Source organism: Oryzias latipes, chromosome 17 (genome assembly GCF_002234675.1).
Source record: "Oryzias latipes chromosome 17, ASM223467v1".
In the NCBI taxonomy this organism is placed as follows: domain Eukaryota; kingdom Metazoa; phylum Chordata; class Actinopteri; order Beloniformes; family Adrianichthyidae; genus Oryzias; species Oryzias latipes.
Window position 1 is genome coordinate 21,054,997 of NC_019875.2, and position 12,667 is coordinate 21,067,663.

Genomic DNA, 12,667 nt, shown 5'->3' on the forward strand with positions numbered 1-12,667 from the left:
AGGCCTCTTCTGCAAAGGGTTCCTGACAGTGTTTCCCTTGTTGCTATTGTCATCCCGGTAAACAACTTGCTTGAACTTAACAAGAAGTAGTTTATTTAAGTGTACTACAAGTATACACAGTCTACGCTAAAATTAAGGCAGTATACTTTAAATGTACTTTTTATATACTATCTAGTAAACTAAAAATGTTCCAATTTAGTCAGTAGGAGTATTCAGTTAGTATACTTCCTATACTACACATACATGGTCTATAGTATACTTGCTATACTTTTACTCAAGTACACATAATAATATAAGCTTCCAATGTACTACTTTTTGCTAAGGGAATATTTATAAGAATACACTACATGTTGGCATTTTTTACTTCAAGTCAGTCCCACTAAATTGGAATTGTAGACGTGTTGCATTTTATTCACCTCAAAGATGGCTGGCTTGTGTTGTCATCTCATGTTATTCTGAATTTAATCTTTAAAAAGAATAATTGAATTAAGAAGATTTAAAAAACGGCATCAACCTAAAGCTTGAGAAGGAACCCATCTATCCTCTGAGCCCACTAAATCCCTCTTTTTTTGGGGGGGGGGGGGGGGGGGATCACACAGTTGCTGGAGCCTATCCCAACTACTGTTGGGCAAAACCAGAGTGCACCCTGGATGGTTTGCCAATCAATCACACCTTCACTCCTATGGGCAGTGTAGAATAAACACCAGTCCACCTATGAAGCCTTGGTAGAAACCGGAGAGCCTGGAGAAAACCGCTGCATGCACGAGGAGAACACGTAAAGAACTCAGTCGGGATTCAAACCAGCCTTTTTGCTGTGAGGTGAGAACGCTAACCACTACACCACTATGCAGGCTGACTCATAACAGATGTGATTCTACCCAATGATGGTAGAACACAAAATGTAGTAGAGAATTTACAGCACAAAGATTTTATATGTAAACTTTCTGTTTCAGTGTTAAACTTCTGCTTTTCAGCTTCCTTTGTGATTTAATCTCAGCATGTCATGGGGTCATAAAATTGACAGTTTACTTCATTAAAAACTGGAGGTTGTATCATGATATGGAGTTGCTCTTCTGCCACAGAAAATAAATAAGTATTTTTATGGAAAAAAAAGCTGTGACTTTGAATTATCCCTTTTCAAGCTATTTTACATTCAAATTGTTAAAAGCAAGTCTGTGAGATTTGTTATTAAAAAGAATCAGAATGTGGTCAAAATACCAGCTAAAAACATGCAAAGAAAAAGAGATCCCCTCCCCCAGATGTCTTAGAAATACATTTTATTTACATTCATAAATGTTATAAATCTCAAAGCTTTTATGTTTGTGCTTCTCTTGTCTCCTTTTCTTAGGAAGCTGCCTGTTTGGAGTCAATAAGGCGTCCTTTGAACAGTAAGATTGTTGAGTGAGGGTGTGTTCATTCTTGCAGACAGCAGTGTGTGTCAGTGTGAGACAGACGTCTGGCCTAATCTCTTTGCTGGAGGAAGTGGGACGTGAAATTCACCAGGCCCACAAACGCACCCACACACACACACACACACACACACACACACACACACACACACACTTCACCTCCAACCCAGCATGCAGTCCTGTCTTCCAGCCTCATTTCTCTTTCCAGGAATTTCCACCCAGTTCCTCTTTTTTTTTCTCTATATTTCTCCTTTGATGATGTGATCTAAAATCTTACAAACATATGAATTCAAGGTTTACTCTGTTCTTAAAATACTCTATCGAATCATATGACTGTACATTAACAGCCTTCTCTGATGTCTTCCTGCTGACTTCACAAACATAACAGCATTAGAGAATTTCTAAATTCATCAAAAAATAAACAAACTCTGCAGCTAACTGTAATGCAGATGTGGTGGTATTAAATAAAATGCCTCTTTGCATTAATCCTATGTGTAACGTTACTTTAAAACAAACCCAATAAAGGAGCTTTCATGATCATTTGGGGTTTTTATAAACAGCTCAAAGTGAAATCTGGCTTCACATGCAGAACTTTTGGGGTTAATGTTCAGAAACGTGCTCTGGAGGCTACTGATGGTGCACAGGTCTGAAGCAAGAATTTACAATTCAGTTGCTGTTGCTTCAAAGCAACTTTATCCAATCAGAGAAAGTTCTCGGCACACCCAGAAAGGAATTTGGTTTTTGGTGGATTATTTTAACCCCCTTAATGTCCATTCACGCTAATGTGAATCAAACCACTTCGGCTCCAAAATGTCATTAATTTAGCATCTATGTACTTGAAAACGAAAACATAACTGAATTTTTTTATTCATAGCTGGAATAAACACTCACTTACCACTTTGTTAGGCTAACCTGTCCTACTTCTCGTTAACGCAAATTTTTAATCAGCCAATCACATGGCAGCAACTCAATGCATGTAGGCATGTAGTCATGGTCAAGACGATCTGCTGCAGCATCAGAATGGAGAAGAAAGGTGATTGAGGTGACTTTGAATGTGGCATGGTTGTTGGTGTTAGACGGGCTGGTCTGAGTATTTCAGAAACAGGAACTCAAATAACCACTGATTACAACCGAGGTCTGCAAAAGAACATCTCTGAACGTACAACACGTCCAACCTTGAGGCATTTGGGCTACAGCAGCAGAAGACCACTCCTGTCAGCTAAACTGAGGCTACAATTCACACAGGCTCACCAAAGTTGGACAAAGTGGGATTGGAAAAACGTGTTCTGGTCTGATGAGTCTCCATTTCTGCTGTGACATTCGGATTGTTGGGTCAGAATTTGGTGTCAACAACATGAAAGCATGGATCCATCCTGCCTTGTATCAACAGTTCAGGCTGGTGGTGGTGGTGTAGTGGTGTGGGAAATATAATCTTGATAGACAAATCTGCAGCAACTGTGTGATGCTGTCATGTCAACATGGACCAAACTCTCTGAGGATTGTTTCCACTTTGTTGAACCTACACTACCAAGAGTTAGTTCTGAAGGCAGAAGGGGGTCCAACCCAGAACTAGCAAGGTGAAACTCATAAAGTGTCTGGTGATGGGAAATTCAGACATCAAGGGGCAAATATTTTTAAAAGGTGTAGCTCAAAGGGGTCACAACATCAATTACATTTTAACAGAAAATATTTGGTAAATTATATGTGCTTAATTTGCACTTTCAGCTAAAGGCACGTTTGTTACAAATTCACTGCAAAAACAGGCCTCTTAGAAATACATCAACAATTCTTAACCCATTGGCAGATTTTATTTAAATAAACAAAACAAAAACTAAACAATCCCAATGGGGTAAGAAAAATGGTTATAACAAGAATTCTAATTCGGCGAAAATAATTTTAGTCACTGAAAAACTTTCTTGATAAAATATTTTTTATTGCATTTCACAAAATACACACAGTGAAAATATTCTTTCTTGAAACAAGGATATTTTTACTTTCTTAAGATTCAGTTTTTGCAGTGTGAGTACATTTTTTTAAACGGGCGTATCTTGCTACCATTTAAAAAATATTGTTGAATGGAAAAATAGTTTGCTGACTTTAAGTTTGTTGTTTTTCCACAATGTCAACTTAGAAAAACTGTAACAAATAAAATTTTTTGATTCATTAGATCTGTATCGTCGAAATAGATGTTTGTGTGCTTAGTTAAAGGTTAGACTCTTGGTTAGTCTGTGTGTGTGTGAGCGTGCACGTGTGTGCTGTTCTCTTGTCCAGATCTCGGCTGGATGTGTCACTTCCTGCTCTCTGTGGTTGTCATGGTGAGGCCAGGGTTCTAGTGATAAAGAGCCATCTGCCGTCGGCATGACCACCCACAGGCCAGCCATGCGCCCAGCCACGGCAACTGTGATTGATAGGCCCTAGAGAGTGAAAGAGGGAGGGGGGGGGGGGGGGAGGAGGATGAGAAAAGAGGGTGGGGAAAACAAGGTGGAGAGAAGGAAGTCAGAAGAGATGTGACCGAGTAGGAGAGGAGAAGGGAGGAAGGAGAGGAAGAGACGTGTCCAGATGTCCCTCCGTTTGCTCCCGGGTTTTCAATTTCTCTCGTCTCCAAGGGAGACAAATGATGGAAACGCCACTGCGAGAGCCAGTGTATCAATTGCTGCTTAACACACGCACAAAAACATTTTTGTGACTTTTAAGGGCATTTTAAATGCAGTGTGAACCCACTGTCATCACTATTAAAAGCCTAAACCAAACCCAAACTTTATTTTGACCTCAAGATCAAGTTTTCACCCTCCAGCAGTGGTGTGAAATGAAAAAGTTCCCATGGTGCAGTTTTTCCAAACGATCTTCAATTAAAACTGCACATGTGCAACAAGCCTCACAGTAGGTGCATGCACTCTGAAATGTGCTCTCTTAAAATCGACCATGGAAGGAGAAACTTTGTTTTTCCTGAATGCTCTTTCAGTGTGTTCGCATTAGGAGGACTAGCGGATTTACAAATTTATTTTCTTCTATGTTAAAGACAGGTAAATCACAAAAAACTGGTCAAGTACAACAATTATATTGTAAAGGCAACAAAGCCAAAACACACATTATCTACAAAATCAAAGCAACATGTTTTATTTGCACACTTGGTGTTAATGCAGCTACATGTAAAATACAGTTTTTCTCAGTCCTTTTAGTACAATTCTCAGATCAGAATTTAAGTTTGCATATACATGTATGCATTTCTCAAAACAATTTGTACAAACAGCAAAACACTATGGATTTCTTGCAAAAGCCTGTAACTTGCTCAAAATCTTTAGTTCATCTCTCAAAACTAAGTCTTTATGTCATTGAACATGTCAGTGCCATCAGAATGTCAAGTCCTTGTGTCATTGTCTACGAACAAGACAGTCAAATGACTTAGTCATGTTGTCAATAGAACTGTGTACTTTAGAGGGAGGTTCTAATGTAAACTATGGCTAAAGTTTGGTTGACAATTATTTTAAAATGTAAGTTTCACCTTTTTTTTTTGATTGCAGGAGACTGGACAAGATTCACATTTACACTTTTATTGTTCATATTGTAATTTGTTGACAGACCATGTCATACCAACATAGAAAAAACCCACTGCAAACAGTAACACAAAGGGAAAAAAAGATAGGACAATATTCTGTACAACAGTACAGGCAGTGCAGTAGGAATTGGTGTGGTCTTCCTACACCTCTTGTCGTTCCTGTATGTTAGGCCACAAATTCTCATCCACATCACAGCGAATATCCTCTCTTGCAATGCAGCGAAATATGTTTGTCACATTGTGACAACTTGGTCGACCATTTTGCAGTTAATGACTGACACGATGAACTAATGACTAGGTGTTTTGAGGAGTAAGACTATTGCACAGTGAACTATATAATACATTTTGATCAACATGACATAAACGATTGATAATGTAGCAAAGAGCAGAGGATTGTACATAATCATTTGCATGGATGTACCAAAGCAATTGCAACTTGTTCAAAGATGTGAGAAACTGCTTATATGATGTGCACAGGTGACATCATGATGTGAAGATTGAACAAATAGTTTTGGGAATTTCATTCTGATCTGAGAATTGTACTAAAGCGACTGAGAAAAACTGTAATAGTGGACATTTCCTGTTTTTGTTGTAGTTCAAGCATGGATCCTGAGGAATGCAGCTGCAAGTGAACGTCATAAGTCTCCACCAAAACAAAATGTTATTTTAGCAACAAAAAGTCTTATTTTGTCTTTTTCCCTCCACTGAAAAACTAGTGTGATGCAAAAGTTCTTTAACCTCGGTTTCTGCTTTATATCCCGAATTCCCTCCCTGATTACTTTTAGAAGCTAACCCTACCTAACACTTACCATCGCTAAGTATTGCATATTCTTACCTAATTCGGACAAGGAGCTTAAAGATTAGATACATAAATCTAAAAATGGTCAAATGTCCTCATAAAACAGTAGATCCCTTTATGTTAATGAGTTTACCAGTTCTGGTCTTGATAAGTATTAAAAACAAGTACACACACACACACACACACACACAGCCCCCCCCCCCCCCCCCCCCCCAATATTCTAAGTCTTCAATTGCTCTCTTTGTTTTTCTTTCTCTTTTTAGTTAATGTCATCAGTGCTCCACTGGTTAGTCTAGGTGTGTTCACACTGGATAATCACATCAGGGTTCACTGCGATGGATCAGCAAACCATCCAAGGTGTACCCTGACTTTGTCCAACAGTGCCTGGGATAGGCTCCAGCAACCCTGTGACCCTAAAATCAATTGAGCAGGTTTGGAAAAAGATTGGATGGATGGGATGGATAAATGGATGGATGGATGGATGGATGGATAGATGGGTTCACTGGCAAGAAATCCAGTATCCTTGTTTTTAAATTGATTGCAGTTTGCTTTATTTCCTAAGTATCACTAAAGTGTTTACGAATTTTACCTTTTGGGTGTTTTTATTTTATTTTATCAAACACACTCTACAAGAACAGAGACTATTAATTATAATTATTTTTATGATCTAGTATAGTATTGTACTGCTCAAATAATATTCAGGGCAGAAAACAATTTATTAATGACAAATATCCAAAGGTTATTTGTTTAAAAAGACGAGGAATACAATTTTAGGGAAAAAAATAAATTTCTCAAACATAAAGCACATACAAATAAAAAAAAGATTTTGTGTTTCAATTTGTGGAGTGAAGTTGTGGAACAGAACCAGTAAATGCTTGAAACAATGTCCAAACATAAAATAATTTAAGTATAAATACAGAAATATGATCATTGATAAATATGTACAAATACAAAACAATACAGAACATCATTCATTTGTAAATCTGCATACTTAGAAAATATGTTTTGTTTTTCATTAGTGTGTTTTTGGAAATGAGAATTACATGTGCAGCTGTAACAGAATATACACTTGGGTAGGGCACTGGACTTTGATGGTGGGTGTACGGGGTTTAGTTGGTAAAGTAAGGACTTAAGGTAAAGGGGGTGAGAGTTTGTAAGATTTTTCTACTTCTCACTCCCTTTTGGACTTGTGTTGTTTATACAATTTTGTCTGGTCTTGTTTTATATATTTTTTTGTTTTATATCATTTTTGTCTTGTTTTTGTCTTATTTTGTTATTCTACACTTGTCCAAAATAAAAAAGGTTACTTACTTACTTACTTATTACATCAATGAATTGTTGAAAAGAAAATATTAGTGTTAAAACTTTTTCAGACTGATAGAAACACATTTCACTCAGAGAGCTGTGAATAACTGCAATGATACAGGTTGTTCTATCCGTCACATTTTTCTCCTGGATGCATGTTATCAATTAGAATTTAATTTGGGAACAGAGTGTAGGGCCTTTAACAAAATTTTGTAAAAACCTTAAAATAGAAACCTTGATACAGTCAGTTTTAGCTGTCAGTCAATCTGTGGATTTACATTGAGGACAGGAATGTCGTTCGGCCAATTCTTCCCGTTAGTAGACTAAGAACTAACATTTACCATGTAAACGGCTGATGCCAAAATGGGACTTGTTTGAAGATGATAAAACTCCAAAACTCTGTCAGATGTGCAGGCACGGTATCTGAGAAGTGGATGCTGCAAGCATCTAGCAGCAAGAATCTGTGACCTTAATTACAAGCAGGACCTGTGAAGTAATGAGAAACGGGGAAGAGATGTGGTATCGAGGTCACATGTCATGCCAATCTAGTCAGTGGTTTCTGAGATATCTGCGTTTGGAGGAGACCATCACCGAATCTCCTCTGCATGCCTCCTATAAGTGTTCAGACCGGCAGAAACAGGTTTGATTCCAATTTGCATCAACTGTGTGACTGGCTGGCAAATTTGTATGTAGATCTATTCTTGTGTGAAGTAGACAAAGCGGTAGTGATGTTTTTAAAGTGGAGTCTTGTTTCAAAATGCTTCCTCCTCCTCCTGCTTTGTGCTGTAATTTGATCCAGTTTGTACGGTTTTGGTCCTGATCCGCGCTCCAGCCGAACCGGTCCGCAGCAGAAACAGCTGAGAGCTTTATAGGAAGCATTAAGCTGCTGTCATCTCACAGATTTGTCTAACATGCTCATGACAGTTCCATCACATCCTCATAATTCATTTCAGATTAGACGCTGTTTCAGTGTCTTTTTGTTGCAACTCAATGTATATGTGTAACTGGCTCAATGCGTGTATCTGGAACAGATCAATATGATTAATTTCTAATTTATTTCTGAGACCGATCTCATTTCATCCCATTCAGTTCATCTTCTCATCTAAATCAATAGAGATATGAATCAGCCCGTGTGGTCTGCAGGGGAAAAATCCATTTCTATGGCAGGAGATAGGAGATCCTCGCCGGGCCAGCGCCGTGCGTGTGTGTGTGAGCGCGACGGGCCAGTGAAATACGACCCGGGGTGTCTGGGGTCCATCCATTTCCAGCCGCGGCTGCTGATGGCACCGTGTCCGCCTATCATCTCACTTAATGACTCTGAAGTCATCACTTACCTCATCCTGACATCAGGTATCGATTGGCTGACTGGGAGATGGATGATGGATAGATGAGTGGCCAGACAGACGGATGGACAGACAGATGGACGGATGGATCGCCTGCTGAAGAGAGAGCTAATCTCATTAATACCATATGTTAGTCATATATGACTCGACGGTGTTTCATATCATGTGAGAAAAAATGTATTTCATAAAAGATTCATTTGTATTTCATGATGCATTTTATTGGAAAAATTGTGTTTGCTTGGTAGAACCAGACTTTCTTTCTGTTCGTTTTCTCTATTTTTGCTATGACTTTGTCAAGGATCTAGGGACGAGGTGTTGGAATATGTTTTTGTTTTTTTGTGTGTGTTACTAACAAGGTAGGGTGTCAGCATAGTCACAATAATGTTTATTTTGGTTTTATCGGCTTGCTTTTTTACACGTTGAAAATGACACGTATTGTGAATTTGCTAACATGGCTAACGCCTTTAACATTAGTAATGTAGCATGTTACAAACAAGTTCTAGGTTTTTCTTGGGGTGTGGCCTTCAATTTTTTTTGCAATACGGACGCCGCCATGTTGGAGCCAGACCATGTCAGTAAGCAGTGATTGGTCAGAGTTGGACTTGGGAAAATCGGTCAATCGTTTTAAAGCTTTCAAACGTTCGATGTGGGGCCACCACATGCTTTTCTTGAGGCATCTGATTGGCCACTTTATAGCTTGCAATAAAGACAAAATATAATGAAAAACAAAAAGAATATAGGGGCATGTTAAGAAAAGCAAGAATGGGTATTCTGACAAATATAATAGAAGTCTATGGGACAATGGCTTCCTGGAGCCAGCGGGTACTTCCTGTTTGGAACGTGATGGGAAGGGGGTCCCTCGTTCAAGTTCTCATATACAGTCAATTTTTCTTGCTAAACCCGCAAAAAGCACCTACAGCAAACGTACCCACAAGCCTTTTGGGCAGTGTGTTGCTTTTCTTGACTAGTCGTCATTTACTTCCTGGTTCTCTCTCACTCTTCGGTCTGTCATCTGCATTCACACTGAGGTGAAACTGACCAAAGTTCTTCTGCAAGTGAACTCAAAGACCCTCGTTTTCAAGCCGACCAGGGCACTCAACAATGTGAAAATGAACCCCAGTGTGAATTCAATGGATCTTTGCATGTCCACCCTATGCCTTAGTATTTAGCTTTTTTGTTTTGTTTTTTCTCCTGCTTTTCACCGTGGCGTCTTTTTGTTCACCTCCGCCGGCGATGTCACTGTTTGATTGATGTTACCACATTGTTTTCCAAATCACAATCCACTTTTAAAAAAAAGAGGAGCTTTCCATCATGTTTTTCTCTCAGCTTGACACCCAAGCGTGGAGCTGTGTTCCTGCCGCCCTTTTCCCACATCGCTGACTTGTTTTGGTCCGAAACGGCCTGCTTCATGTGGCAAAATGACATTGTCACAAAAACGCCAATGTCACGTCAAGTGTGCGTTTCTGAGTGTGTGTGCTCCTGCTTTCCTTTTCGTCCCCACGGACTAATGACCTATACCCCCTTCATCCGCCTTCCTGCCCTCTGCCCCTCCCCACTGAGGCCTGTGAGTGAAGAAAATGAAGGTTGGGCGGGGGAGGGGAAAAGCAGACCAACCACAGATCAGTGGATCATCTGCATCACTGAGCACACAGGGGGGAGGAGCCGTGAGGTCACCAGAAAGGCTTCCTGCTATTGGTCAGCCGAGCTCTGTGTAGCATCATGTAGCAACAGTCTGAGCTCTTTCTCTGCCTTCTCCTGACTCATCCCAGGAAAATGTTGAATTGGAAAAGATTGAAAACTTTGTTATTTTGAACTATTTTTAGAATCAGATGTTTTTTTTGTCCATGTTTTGGCTTGTCTAATTAACCACTATGCTGGAATTCTTTTCAGTGTTTGCAAGGCAACCAAAAAAGCAGAAACAAGTCATCCTGTTGTAATGAAAGTGGAAGCATGTCATAAAAAATCCCAATGTCTCAGTTATTATGTAAATGTTTGGTCGTTAAACTTAAGTTCAAAGGACTACCGTCATTAGCATTGAGCTACCATGGATACGCAGTTTGGGTTCATTTGCATTTAGGAAAATACAGAGGAAGTACCCATGGTGCCGGAAGTCACCTTTTTTTCTTTTTTCAAAGTTTACATGTTTTGTACACAGATGAAAGCAAATGTAGTGCAACGGGAAAACCTTTTTGCCTTTGAACACAGAAGAGCTCTAATCATGGTGTGGAGTTGCTAAACTGCCGCTGCTAAATTTGAATATAACAGTTAAAGTAGAAACTCTATTGTTCAACACAATCATCAACAATGTTCAATCTCAAACCATTTGGGGAGTAAAGATTGGGGGGGGGAAAAAAGGAATAAACTTATAAAAAACCTTGACTCTTAAAAAATAAATTAAAAAATGCCCTCAAAAAAGTGGATACTTAAACAACAGAACAATGCAATGTTTTTAATTCTGTAAAATGTTTAAAATAATGTTTAGTTTGTGAGTTTTAGCTTAAAGCTCACAAAAGATGAGTTCTTTTCATCAGTTGCAGGAATTTGAATGTTAAAGACATCAAAACAAATGGACAAAACTGACAAATATAAAAAAAAAGTTGACTTTCAATTGTTTATGTGGCCCCCAATGCGAATGTTTCACATCAGTGTGCTGAAGCACAAACATCAACAGGTTAGTGCCGAGGAGCTCCAGCAGGCCTGCAGGGGTGTTGCTCCGTCAGCTGAATGCCACCTGCAGAGCTTAACACAAGCTGCACCTGGCTCCCGGCTCCATCCACCATCTGCAGCAGGCAGCAGTTGTCTGATGACCTCACCCCGGACACATCCTCTCTGCTGTAACTCTATCCACTTTTTATTCACCTCATAATGTCTGCGCCTGATGGCTCACATAATGGGGACTCAATTATGAAACGTTTGGTAGATGACTCCTGATGAAGAGTGAAGAAAGACACAAAGTGACACACATTTGAGGTTTTTGTCTGCTGCTCAGAGCCCGTATTTTTGTAATATTCCCACAACTACAAAAACGAGTTCTGCGTGACTTATAGTTTGTTTTTCTTTAACTTCACCTTCTTCCACCTCAGGTATCAGCAATTTCCAGTCTGACCGGGAGAAGCAGGTCTTGTGTAACACTGACCTCTGGTGGACAACATGGGAACCGCATTTTATTTTTGTTTTTACTCTTTGCCGTACAACTATAAAAAAAAATCAGCTTTTTATTTAGTTTCATTCATTTTTATTTTATTTCATTAAACATTCGTGTTTTTCTAAAATAGAACGATCGTAATTCAAGAATGGTTTAAAAGTGATCACAATTCTGGGAGATTCATTGCATTATGGGAAATAATTTTGGATTGGTAAATATTTTTGGATTGGTTTCCAGCTCTGTTTTAATACTACCAACGTTTTTGTTGCATTATTTTCAGTACAAGTAAAGCAAAAATACCTTGTTTGAATGGTAATAAAGATGGAATGCAACTTGCAAAATCAAACAAAAATTAAGTAGAAAGTTTTAGGCAGAAACAATTTTCTTAGAAAAAGAATACAACGGTGGCAACAAGACGGAAAGAACCAAACAAAAACAGAGTAACAGAAAAACATCAGAAATGTGTTCTGTGATCCACTTGCTTTGTGGTACATTTCACTTTATTTTATTTGTAACCATTGTGCTATCCTATGTACTTTAAGATTAGGAGTTGGGTCATCTAGACCCACAAGACCAAAAGACCTTTTTTCTTCAATGATTTGTGATCTTCACTGGTGTCCATGGATTGCATGAAATACTCTTCACCTTTATCATGGCAGAGATTACATGTCAATGTAAGGGTGGGGTCATAGGACGGCACGAGGTTTAAGGAAAAAAGGGTCTGGATTCCTACGGGTGATGGATTTTTTCCACTCAAACACCTGGGATTAACCCTTGTGCTATCCTATGACCCCACCCTTACATTGACGTGTTCTCCCTACCATGACAAAGGTGGAAAGATTTCATGTAATCCATGGACACCAGTGAAGATCACAAATCATTGAAGAAAAAAGGTTCAGAGCACTGTCTAGTGGGTCTAGATGACCCAACTCCCAATGGTAAAGTGCCTAGGATAGCACAAGGGATAAAGGACAGCTTTTACAAAGTAAGAGGGAAAAAAAACGACCCAAATCATATAGCTTTATTTACTGATCTGAACAGAAATTCTTTACTGCGCGTTACTTGATAAAGTCATGAGCTGAAAGTGTAATAAAAGACCAAAGTGATACA